Source organism: Pseudophryne corroboree, chromosome 6, assembly GCF_028390025.1.
Source record: "Pseudophryne corroboree isolate aPseCor3 chromosome 6, aPseCor3.hap2, whole genome shotgun sequence".
Classification (NCBI taxonomy): domain Eukaryota; kingdom Metazoa; phylum Chordata; class Amphibia; order Anura; family Myobatrachidae; genus Pseudophryne; species Pseudophryne corroboree.
In genome coordinates this window covers 562,401,581-562,414,126 of record NC_086449.1, presented here as the reverse complement: position 1 = coordinate 562,414,126, position 12,546 = coordinate 562,401,581, and the positions used below count along the sequence as shown (strand labels likewise).

Sequence of the window (12,546 nt, the reverse complement as noted above, 5' to 3'; positions counted from 1 at the left end):
CACAGGGGCCCTGAACGAGGAGATCTGGGCGCTGCGGAAGTAGAAGGGGACGCTCTATCGAGAGACCCTGAAGGTATGAGAACCAATGCTGTGTGGGCCACGCTGGAGCGATCAGAAGTAGGATTCTTCCTTCTTGTTTGAACTTCCTTATTACTCTGGGCAGGAGTAACACCGGAGGGAACACGTATGGCAACTGAAAGTTCCATGGAATTGCCAGTGCGTCCACGAACGCTGCTTGAGGATCCCTTCTCTTTGCTCCGAAGACCGGAACCTTGTAATTGTGTCAAGATGCTAATAGGTCCACATCTGGAAGGCCCCACTTGTCCACGAGGAGTTGAAACACTTCTGGATGGAGGCTCCACTCTCCGGCGTGTGCGTCCTGACGACTGAGAAAGTCCGCTTCACAGTTTAGGAACCCCGGAATGAACACTGCCTATATGGCTGGCAGATGGCGTTCCACCCACTGAAGAATCTGTGATACTTCCCTCAATGCTTCGAGTGCTGCCTTGATGATTGATGTACGCCACCGTGGTGGCGTTGTCCGACTGTACTTGAACAAGTCTGTTCTGTATTAAATGCTGGGCCAAGTTCAATGTGTTGAACACCGCCCGCAATTCCAGAATGTTTATCGGGAGGAGAGACTCCTCCTTGGTCCACCGACCCTGAAGGGAGTGTTGCTCCAACACCACACCCCAACCTCTCAGACTGGCATCCATCCTCAGAAGGACCCAGTTGGAGATCCAGAAGGGACAACCCCTGCTCAATCATTGGTCCTGAAGCCACCAGCTCAGTGACAGACGGACCTCCGGAGACAAGAAGATCATTTGAGACCTGATCCGGTGAGGCAGGCCATCCCACTTGGCAAGAATCAGCTTCTGCAGAGGGCGGGAATGGAATTGAGCGTACTCCACCAGGTCGAAAGCCGACACCATGAGACCTAGCACTTGCATTGCCGAATGTATCGACACTTGCTGACGAGATAGGAAGCATCGAATCCTGTCCTAAAGCTTCAGGACCTTCTCCTGAGACAAGAACAACCGCTGGTTGTGAGTGTCCAACAACGCCCCCAGGTGCACCATGCTCTGAGCAGGGACCAGGGAAGATTTCTTCCAGTTGATGAGCCACCCGTGGGCTTGCAGAAACCAGATAGTCAGATCCAGATGGCGTAAGAGAATTTCTGGGGAATTTGCCAGGATCAAGAAGTTGTCCAGGTACAGCTTGATCCTGACCCTTTAACGGCGGAGTACAGCCGTCATTACCGCCATGATCTTGGTGAAGACTCGCGGAGCCGTGGTCAAACCAAAAAGGTAACGCACGAAATTGGTAATGGAGGTTGCCAACCGCAAACCTCAGGTACTGCTGATGCGACACTGCAATGGGAATATGCAGGTAAGCATCCTGTATGTCCAGGGAAACCATATAATCCCCAGGTTCCAAGGCCAGAGCAATAGAGCAAAGAGTTTCCATACGAAACTTGGAGATCCTCACAAATTTGTTCAAGGACTTGAGGTTGAGAATGGGCCGGGAGGACCCATTCGGTTTCGGGACTAGGAACAGCGATGAATAGTACCCCTTGCCTCCCTGAGCCAGAGGCACCTGTACTGCTACTCCTGTGTCCTGGGGGGACTATACCACCGAATGAAGAGTTTTTGCCTTCACCTGATCCGAAGGGACGTCAACAGTATCAGGCAAAATCGATAAGGGGGACGATTCTTGAAGGGTACGGCGTAACCTCGAGTGACGGCTTCCCGTACCCAGGCATTGGAAGTAGTCCTCAACCATTCCTGGGTATACCCTAGAAGTCGGCCCCCCACCCTGGGATCCCGCAGAGGGAGGCCCGCCCTGTCATCCAGCAGGCTTGTCAGTTTTGGAAGCAGGCTGACGGGCAGCCCAGGCCCTTTTGGGTTTGGGCTTATTGAGTTTGGAAGTGCGAATCTGTTTCGGGTACGCCTGACCTTTTGCTTTCCCTGAAGGACGAAAGGAGCGAAATTCGTACTGCGGCACCGAAGGAGCAGTACTAGGTAAACATGCTGTTTTAGCAGAAGCTAAGTCAGCCACTATCTTGTTGAGGTCTTCTCCGAAAAGAATGTCTCCTTTAAAAGGGAGTACCTCCAGGGTTTTCTTAGAGTCCATATCCACAGACCAGGACCGTAACCAGAGAATCCGGCGAGCCAAAATGGACGTAATAGAAGCCTTGGCCGCCAGAATACCGGCATCAGAAGCCGTCTCCTTAATGTAATGAGACACTGTGACAATATATGACAAGCATTGTCTAGAATGATCAGAAGAGTTGGACGGCAAATCCGCCTCCAGCTCCGGAGCCCACGCTTCCACAGCTTCTGCAGCCCATGTCGCTGCAATGGTGGGCCTATGCACAGCACCGGTTAGGGTGTAAATTGCCTTTAAACAACCCTCCACATGCTTATCCGTTGGCTCTCTCAGGGACGTGACAGCAGTTAACAGAAAGGTTTGGTTTGGTTCCGCACAGGAAAGTTATTATAGCAATGAACATGGGTTTGTACAAAACTTGTAGAAACCTGTTAAACTAACCAACAATACTAAGCATAGAGATCCTTTAAAAAAGGTACCTGATAAATATTATAGGTTGGTGGTGCTCCCAGAGTCGGTAATAAATTGGATAGGAAGGAGAAAAAAGAAAGACTCTGTGTTTGGGCACACTTTGAAATTTGTAAATTTATTAAAACTTCACTTTTAATTTAGTTCCGCATAAAAAAGGGAGGGTTGATACAGAAAAATTTTCAAATACACAAAATATACATATATTGGTAACAATCTCGACAGAGAAATGTGTTCAAATATATAAAGTATAGAAATAAATAAATTTGTTGATAAATATCCACACAGGGAAAGAAGAATCTGATTCAAAAATATTGATTAACAAAAATCAGGATAAGCCTGATAACAATTAGGAGCACCTATGGTGAAAATATATGGAAAACAACTATATGCCTAGTTGATCAAGATAAAGGGCACAAATAAATGAAATTGAAATGTAATCACAATTGTAGTGATAGTAGGTTGCTAGAAGTCCATTTGCCTAATTGATCAAGATAGCGGGCACAAGTGAGTATAATTATAATATAATTCACAATTGAAATGACAATTAACTAATGGCAATCCCCTGGTAGGGGCTATGTTTGCTACAGAGAAGATCCTAAGGTAAAAAGACGTTTGTAAGGATTTGATTCCAAACGACATTCATAAGAAAACAACACCAAGATTGCCAAAAATAGTAGTAACGATCTAAGGTTATTGAGAGAGTAGCCAAGAAGTGGGTACAGACTTAAAAATTCAGAAGTTGCTCTAACACTTCTGCTGTTTGTGATCAGAGGTTAAATCTTTACTGCACCTGATATTCTCAAGTGGTCACCCAACTGAGTACTAATCAGGCTTATCAACGCTTAGCTTCCAAGATCGGATGAGATTGGGCGTTGCCGCTGAAATATGGCAGTAATTGAAGCACTATGACACAAATGAGAGAGTGTAATAGAGGATGAGCAACAAGAGTACTTCTGCTGTCCAGTTAATAGCGCAGATTCTATGTTACTACGGGCATTGCAGAGAGTAGTCTCGCATCTGGATGAGAGGGTACAGAATTATAGGTGAGATAAGTAAAGGATAGGGAGGGGACCCCACCTTCTGCTGTCCACTGTCTTATATGTTATAGCGGACAGTGGATGAGAGAGGCAGGTTAGGCTCACCTATTGAAAATAAAGGTTTGAAGACAATTTGATATACTCAAAAAAATTGATTTATAACAGGCTACTTTGCTAAGCCAAAAGACCAGTGTACAGAAAATTATGAGAAAAAGAGCATGAATTAAGTTACATAATGAGAGTAATAAAATAACTATGTAGCGGAAAAGCCATTAATATAGTGCTGATAAGTAACATGCACAAATTACAAATAAGTAGGCTTAGAAACAAATGGTACGAAGTACTGCTATGCACGTGAAAATGCTAAGAGACATATGCATATTATAAGAAAAAAAGTGGTCTATGGCAATCTAAGGAAAATTTAAGGATCACTTTAGCAAACAAAGAAAAAATTAATTAATTTGTAGTAATGCAGAGAGTCCCAGTGGACACATACAATACCAGGGGATACCAGGGAGTGATCTGAACTATAAAAGGTTCAGCATCACTGAGCACAGACGGCCGTTTCACCGGGGTGGCTTGTTCACTGTGTCAGGGCATTAGGAGTAGCTGCCGTATTTAAGGTAAAAAGGGGAGGGGACAGAGGAGGCTTGGCGTCATTCTAATTGCGGATTGGTTGGAGACCGGAAGTCAATATTAGTGACATCATCTCCGTATAGGAGGAACTGTACTGTTAGGTAAATCAGGTGTCTAATGCCTTTCTTGCAGTTAATGTGTAGGATCATATGGAGGTGACTGACATGCAGCCGGATCACTCATAGATCTGCGTTGACGATCCCGCGATCGCGTCTGACCGGAAATCACGTATGATCGGAAGTCTCGTGATCGCGTCTGACCGGAAGTCGCATCTGGCCGGAAATCACGTCTGACCGGAAGTCGCTTCTCTGGTTTCACTGGTGCCTGGTGCTCAGCGCGTTTGTTGATCTTGAGTTGCTAGGTAGCCGTTGCTTGGTAACCAAGTTCACAGAGTAGTTTGTATAAGGGGCTAACAGCGGTGTGATGCGTTCATACTGGTTAATGAGTCATCGGGTGGCCACAGCATACACAGAGTGGTATTCCAAAAAAATATATAGAACATATCCTCAAGGCTTTATTCGGTTGTGGGTCACTGAAAGAATAAATAGAGATTTAAAAATTCTGGAGACATGAAAAGAAGGAAAAAAGGACAATGGGAAGAAAAATATCAAAAATTATTAACTGATGGTAATATATAACAGAAAGTGAATCAATATGGACGGTTGGTTCCTAAGGAGGCTGGATAAGAGGAAAGGGCATGATTGTTGTTAGCAGGATAATGATAATTAAAATATAGTATATAACTTCAGCAAGTGCGTTGTTTATATATGAGAAATAGACGATGGTGTGTAACCATCTTACACGAGTTCAGCAATTGCTAGGCGGCCTTAACATATAAGTTCTCCAAAACGTGGGAATATGATAGGCTGTGGTTACATTTTGAATCCTGAAACCTAGGAAGAGAGTTTTAAAATTAACAAACAAGAATTAACATAGTTCTTAAAGGAACATGAAATAGAGGGAAGGTCACTAAAAATAGGTAGTTAATTATATGACAATGTAGTGATGATTGAGTTATTATAGGGCTATGTGGGTGAGGCGGGTGTGGGATTAGATGGGGTAACGTGTAGGTGTGTGTGGTTTAATGAGGTGTTAGTAAATTATATAGGGTTCCAATGATGATGGCTAAGTGCACAGAAATAAAGAGAAGAAAAAGTATAGGGACTACAAAATATGAAAGAGTAGAGAATGGTATGTGATGATGTGAGTATAATAGCTAGTTAGTAAAGTGTGTTTAGAGAATTAAAGAAAAGCTGCATAGTTGATGTATTCATTCATGCCTTTTGGTGCTAAACAGTCCAGTTTGAAAGTCCATACGGATTCATGTCTGAGTAGCTCCTTCATGAGGTCACCACCACGTATTCCCAAGCTAATTTTCTCTAGCCCAAAGGCTTTCAAGTCGTTTGGGTTACTCCCATGATGAAAGTGGAAGTGCCGTGCGACAGATGTAAATTTTTTATTTTTTGAGAGATCGACTGAGGCATTCCTCACAGATCCAACATGTTCTAAGATGCGTTGTTTAAGGGCTCTGGTAGTAATGCCTACATATTTCATGTCACAGCTGCAGTGTCACGATCCGGGTATCTGGACGCCATTACTTACCCTTCAGATGCCTCCTAAGGCTGGCTCAGCGTTCCAGGACCGGATCCCGCTGTTCCTGAGTTTCCACATGCAGAATGTCAGAGTGGTGATTTCATCAGCCGCGGCCTCCGCTGTGCCCGCGTGGTTAAATGTGCGCTTGTCAGTCTGGCGTCTCCTGTCTCCTGTGGCCGGCGTCGCCATTACTGTTTCAATTCTCACATGGATTACAAACCAAACTTCCCTCCAAGTGTCTGCATGGGCGCAGCCATCTTGGATTTTGTCATCTGATCATTTCCACCAATCTGCTGTCTGTATTGTTGATTTGCATAATTGCCTAGCCAACCCCTTCCTTGCTGCAGGTATAAGTAAGCTGTGCCTGAGCAAGGAAGGCGTCAGTGCTTTGGTTGTCTAACCTAGTTCCAGTTTGTCTCTCTCCTGTGGTTGTCTTCCAGGTTCCAGCTCCTGTCTCCAGACTTCTGCTATAGAGACCCGCACCAGCATTCCATCTGCGGTGTAGCCTGACTCTCCGATCCATTCTGGACTCACCTGTTTCCAGTTACAACAATCACCTGCTTCCAGCCCAGCTTCCAGCAGTGTACAGCTTCTCTTAAAGGGCCGGTGTCCTTTCTGCAGTTTACCACTCTCCACCGGTATTATTATTTCACCGCTCTCAAACTCCAAACTTCATTATCAATCACCTGCTTCCAGCCCAGCTTCCAGCAGTGTACAGCTTCTCTTAAAGGGCCGGTGTCCTTTCTGCAGTTTACCACTCTCCACCGGTATTATTATTTCACCGCTCTCAAACTCCAAACTTCATTATCAATCACCTGCTTCCAGCCTAGCTTCCAGCAGTGTACAGCTTCTCTTAAAGGGCCGGTGTCCTTTCTGCAGTTTACCACTCTCCACCGGTATTATTATTTCACCGCTCTCAAACTCCAAACTTCATTATTATTTCATCGCTCTCAAGTTCGTTTATTATTTAACTGGTTCCAGCCAGTATCCACTCCGTACCAACAACAGTCTGGTTCCAGCCAGTATCCACAGCAGCCGTTTTATCTTCAGCAGCCCAGCCTTTCCTGGAACACCAGCTGGTACGATCCTGGGTTCTCTCCATTGCTACAGTCAGGCCTGGTAAGGACTTTCCAACTAGAAGATTATAAGAACTGTCTCACACTACCAGTGCCTGTGGCCCTTGCCACCCTGTAGTACCCAGGAATTGTATTTATCCTCTGTTGACTTTTATGTTTCCTTTACTGCTGCTGTGTTACGGAGTTTGTCATAATAAACATCATTGACTTTTATCCTGGTTGTCGTGGTCACGCCTTCGGGCAGTTATTCTACATGTTACTTACATGTCTAGGGGTCTGATACAACCTCCCAGGTTCCGTTACATCTCAGCCCCTACAACTGAGGCTGCCTCCCGTCAGCTCAGGCCCTCAGTTGTGACAGTAAGCACTGACCTAATGAATCCAGCCGGAGACCAGGATCAAGCGGCCAGGCCAATGCAAGAACTGGCTGCCCGACTTGAACATCAGGAGGCTGCACAGGGCCACATCATCCGCTGTCTCCAGGATCTCTCTACACGGCTGGATGGGATTCAAACGACCCTCCGTGGACCTGGCACGTCCGGTGCGTCCACTACAGTGACACCAGCTGTAACCCCACCCACCTTACCCATTTCCAGTCCACATCTTCATCTTCCAACGCCAGCAAAATTTGATGGATCTCCAAGGTTCTGCAGGGGATTTCTCAATCAATGTGAAATCCACTTTGAGCTTCTACCTGGCAATTTCTTCAGTGACCGTACCAAAATTGCCTATATCATCTCCCTTCTCAGTGGCTCAGCCCTTGACTGGGCATCACCTTTATGGGAGAAGTCTGATCCCCTGCTATCCTCCTATACTGACTTTGTAGCTACATTCAGGCGCATCTTCGACGAGCCAGGCCGGATAACATCTGCTTCATCTGAGATTCTCCGTTTACGCCAGGGAACACGTACTGTGGGACAGTATCTTATACAGTTTAAAATCCTGGCATCCGAACTGGCATGGAACGACGAGGCCCTGTATGCTGCATTCTGGCATGGCTTATCAGAACGCATCAAGGATGAGTTAGCTACCAGAGACTTGCCCTCTAAGTTGGATGAGCTAATTTCTCTTTGCACGAAGGTTGATCTACGTTTCAGAGAGAGAGCAACCGAGCGAGGAAGATCATCTACTCCTAAATCTTCTGCTCCTCCTCCTCGTCAACCATCTCCATCCAAGGATGAGCCTATGCAAATTAGTCGTTCCCGTCTATCTCCCGCTGAGCGCCGAAGACGTCTCTCTGAGTCTCTCTGTCTCTACTGTGCAGCTCCGTCGCACACTATCAATGCCTGTCCCAAACGTCCGGGAAACTCCAGATCCTAGCTCGCCGAGGAGAGGGCCGGCTAGGAGTAATGATCTCCTCTCCATCTCCTCATGACTGTAACCTCCCAGTGTCGCTCCAAATTGCTCAACGTTACAGGAACGTCATTGCCCTCCTTGATTCCGGAGCAGCTGGGAATTTCATAACCGAAGCTTATGTTAAACGGTGGTCCCTACCCACCGAGAGACTGTCCTCGTCCATCTCTTTGACTGCCGTGGATGGCAGCAAGATTTTTGACGCAGTCATTTCCTTAAGGACTCTTCCAGTTCGTCTGAGAGTGGGAGTTCTTCATTCTGAGTATATTTCTTTTTTAGTGATTCCAAGAGCCACACATCCAGTGGTTTTAGGCCTTCCATGGCTCCGTCTCCACAACCCATCAATTGACTGGACGACTACGCAAATACTGGCATGGGGTCCCTCCTGTGCTGAGACTTGTTTAGCCAAAGTTCTTCCTGTTTGTTCTTCCTTCCCCAGGTCATCTGATGTTCCGCCTCCTCCATATCAAGACTTCACGGACATGTTCAGTAAAGCCTCTGCTGATATCCTTCCTCCTCATAGAGAATGGGACTGCCCAATCGACCTCATTCCAGGGAAGGTTCCACCGCGAGGTCAAACTTATCCATTGTCTCTGCCTGAGACACACTCCATGGAAGAGTACATCAAAGAGAACCTGGCGAAGGGTTTCATCCGACCATCTTCTTCTCCAGCCGGCGCAGGCTTCTTCTTCGTTAAGAAGAAAGACGGTGGTCTGCGTCCGTGCATCGACTACAGAGGTCTGAACGACATTACCGTCAAGAACCGATACCCTTTACCCCTGATTACCGAGCTCTTTGATAGAGTTAGTGGTGCAACTATTTTCACAAAGCTGGACTTGAGGGGTGCCTACAATCTCATCCGAATCCGTGAGGGTGACGAGTGGAAGACCGCCTTTAACACCCGTGACGGACATTATGAGTACCTCGTCATGCCCTTCGGATTGAGCAACGCTCCAGCAGTCTTCCAGCACTTCGTGAATGAGATTTTCAGGGACATCTTGTACCGCCATGTCGTGGTTTATCTAGACGACATCCTCATCTTTGCTAATAATCTCGAAGATCATCGTTTCTGGGTAAAAGAGGTTCTTTCCCGTCTCCGTGTCAATCACCTCTATTGTAAATTGGAGAAGTGTGTGTTTGAAGTTAAAACCATTCCGTTTCTAGGTTACATTGTGTCCGGTTCCGGACTAGAGATGGATCCTGAGAAACTCCAAGCAATCCAGAATTGGCCTATACCCTTAAGCCTCAAAGGGGTCCAGAGGTTCTTAGGGTTCGCCAATTATTATAGAAAATTTATACGAGACTTTTCCACCATTGTGGCGCCTATCACTGCATTAACCAAGAAAGGTGCTAATCCGTCCAAGTGGTCCGAGGAAGCTACACAGGCCTTTCACCTTCTGAAGCAACGGTTCATCTCTGCACCAGTTCTGAAACAACCCAACACCGACTCTCCTTTTATCTTAGAGGTAGATGCCTCCTCCGTTGGAGTAGGAGCAGTGTTATCCCAGAGGGCCAAAGATGGACATCTACATCCTTGCAGTTTCTTCTCCCGGAAGTTCTCCCCAGCTGAGCGCAACTATGCCATTGGCGATCAGGAGTTGCTAGCCATCAAGCTCGCTCTGGAGGAGTGGAGATACCTGTTGGAGGGAGCTTCCCACTCAATCACCATACTTACCGACCACAAAAATCTTTTATATCTCAAAGGCGCACAATGTCTGAATCCTCGTCAGGCCAGATGGGCACTTTTCTTCTCTATGTTTGATTTTAAACTCCAGTTCTGTCCGGGTTCTCAGAATCGTAAGGCCGATGCCCTTTCCCGCTCATGGGAGCAAGAAAATGAGTCCGAGTCTGCAGACAAGCATCCTATTATTAATCCGTTGGCATTCTCCACGGTAGGGATGGACTCTACGCCTCCACCAGGGAAAAGTTTTGTTAAGCCAGTTCTAAGGAAGAAGCTCATGCATTGGGCCCATGCTTCCCGTTTTGCTGGACATACAGGCATTCAAAAAACCCTTGAATTTATTTCTAGGTCCTACTGGTGGCCAACTCTGAAGAAGGACGTTATGGAATTTATTGCCTCCTGCCCAAAGTGTGCCCAACACAAAGTCTCCCGCCAGTCGCCTGCGGGGCAACTGGTTCCATTATCTGTTCCCCGTCGACCTTGGACCCATTTGTCGATGGACTTTGTTTCCGATCTACCTATCTGCAACAAGTTTAATACCATCTGGGTGGTAGTTGACCGGTTCACCAAGATGGCACATTTCATCCCTCTCACCGGTCTTCCGTCAGCTTCCAAGTTGGCTCAAGTGTTTATACAAGAGATCTTCCGACTTCACGGTCTTCCTGAAGAGATCATTTCGGATCGTGGAGTACAATTTGTAGCCAAATTTTGGCGAAGTTTGTGTCAAGCCCTCCAAGTCAAGTTAAAGTTTTCCACGGTTTACCATCCTCAGACCAATGGTCAAACCGAGAGGGTGAATCAGGACTTGGAGGCCTTCCTCCGTATATATGTGTCTTCCTCTCAAGATGACTGGGTTCAACTCCTTCCTTGGGCCGAGTTCAGCCACAACAATCAATACCATTCCTCATCTTCTTCTACACCATTCTTCATTAATTATGGATTCCACCCTAAAGTCCCAGAATTCCAACCGCTTCCCGCAACTTCTGTTCCAGCAGTGGATGTCACCTTGCGTCAGTTTTCAAATAACTGGAGGAATGTCCGCGCAGCCCTGCTTAAAGCCTCATTCAGGTATAAGAAGTTTGCCGATAGGAAGCGTAGAGCGGTTCCTGCTCTCAAGGTGGGTGATTGTGTGTGGCTGTCCACGAAGAATTTGAGGTTGAGAGTTCCCAGCATGAAATTTGCACCTCGCTACATCGGACCCTTCAAGATTGAACAAGTCATCAATCCTGTTGCCTACAGGTTACAGTTACCATCCTTCTTGAAAATACCCAGGACATTTCATGTTTCTTTGTTGAAACCGCTGATCCTGAATCGGTTTCATTCCGCACTTCCTCCAGCTCCCAAAGTTCAGACTCAACGGGGAGTCGATGTCAGGTCCGGGTGTTTTTGTGAATCCGTTAACCCGGGACCAACCACAGGTGTAGGTGCTGGGCTATGAAGAAAGCAGGGAGGACGAAGAAAGTTCCGATTCATATATTTATTCAAAATAACAATTCAGTAAAGAGTTAACTGACAAGTTGTTAATCATCATATTATACTGAAGTATTGCAGGAATAATATGCAAGAGAAAACTCAAAAATACATAAAAGAAATGTTCATGGAAACATATGCAAAACAAGCTGATGAATAAATGTTGGATTGTCCAAATATAAACGAGCTTTGATGCTGAACTGCAGAATATGATTAACTGGATAATGCAGACATGAAGAGATAACTGTAAGGATTTGCAATGGAGTTTTGAGAGTTAACTGAGAGACTGTGAAGAATTATCCTTGTTATGACAACATAGCAAATATAAACAAGCTTTGATGCTGAACTGCAGAATGTTATTAACTGGATAATGCAGACATGAAGAGATAACTGTAAGGATTTGCAATGGAGTTTTGAGAGTTAACTGAGAGACTGAAGAATTATCCTTGTTATGACAACATAGCAAATATAAACAAGCTTTGATGCTGAACTGCAGATTGTGTTTAACTGGTTAATGCAGACATGGAGAATTAACTGTAAGAATTGGCAATGGAGCTTTGAGAGTTAACTGAGAGACTGTGATGAATTATCCTTGTAATGACAACATAGCAAATAAAAGTACTGAATTGGGTTACTTGCGGGTTCCGGAGATCACTGTGAAACTGTAGTAGAAGACAAGGTGATGAATGGGTTAAATGCAGAGTTGAACAAACGAACAGCTGAGAGAAACAGAATCCTCCAGACTTTGAATGATAGGCAGACTGACAAGGTAACCTCATGCAGGACACTGGGAATCCAACTATTTCCAATAGGAGTGCAATTAACTGACAGCACAGCAGAGAGCCGGTGGATCTTTCAGCAGTGAAGGCTGCAGACGGACCTCTGGGAACGGAGGCGATATCTGGACCACGGGAATCACACAGGAATGCACGGAGAGAGCTCAGAGCTAGAGCACAGCTTTGATACAACAAAGCACTGGCCCAGAGTAACATAATCCCAGCCTACTTAAAGGCAGCACAAGCACGGGATTGGCTTACACCTGCCCACAGGTGTTTTCACAAGTGCTCTGTATTAGCTATTTGGTCTCCAACATGGCCACCTCCTATACAGCAGACACACC

General features: G+C 45.9%; 1 pseudogene; it reads right to left on the bottom strand.

The window, feature by feature from the left end:
- Positions 1-3,358: 3,358 nt before the first annotated feature.
- Positions 3,359-3,477, bottom strand: LOC134939017 (5S ribosomal RNA; annotated as a pseudogene).
- Between the last annotated feature and the right edge of the window lie 9,069 nt (positions 3,478-12,546).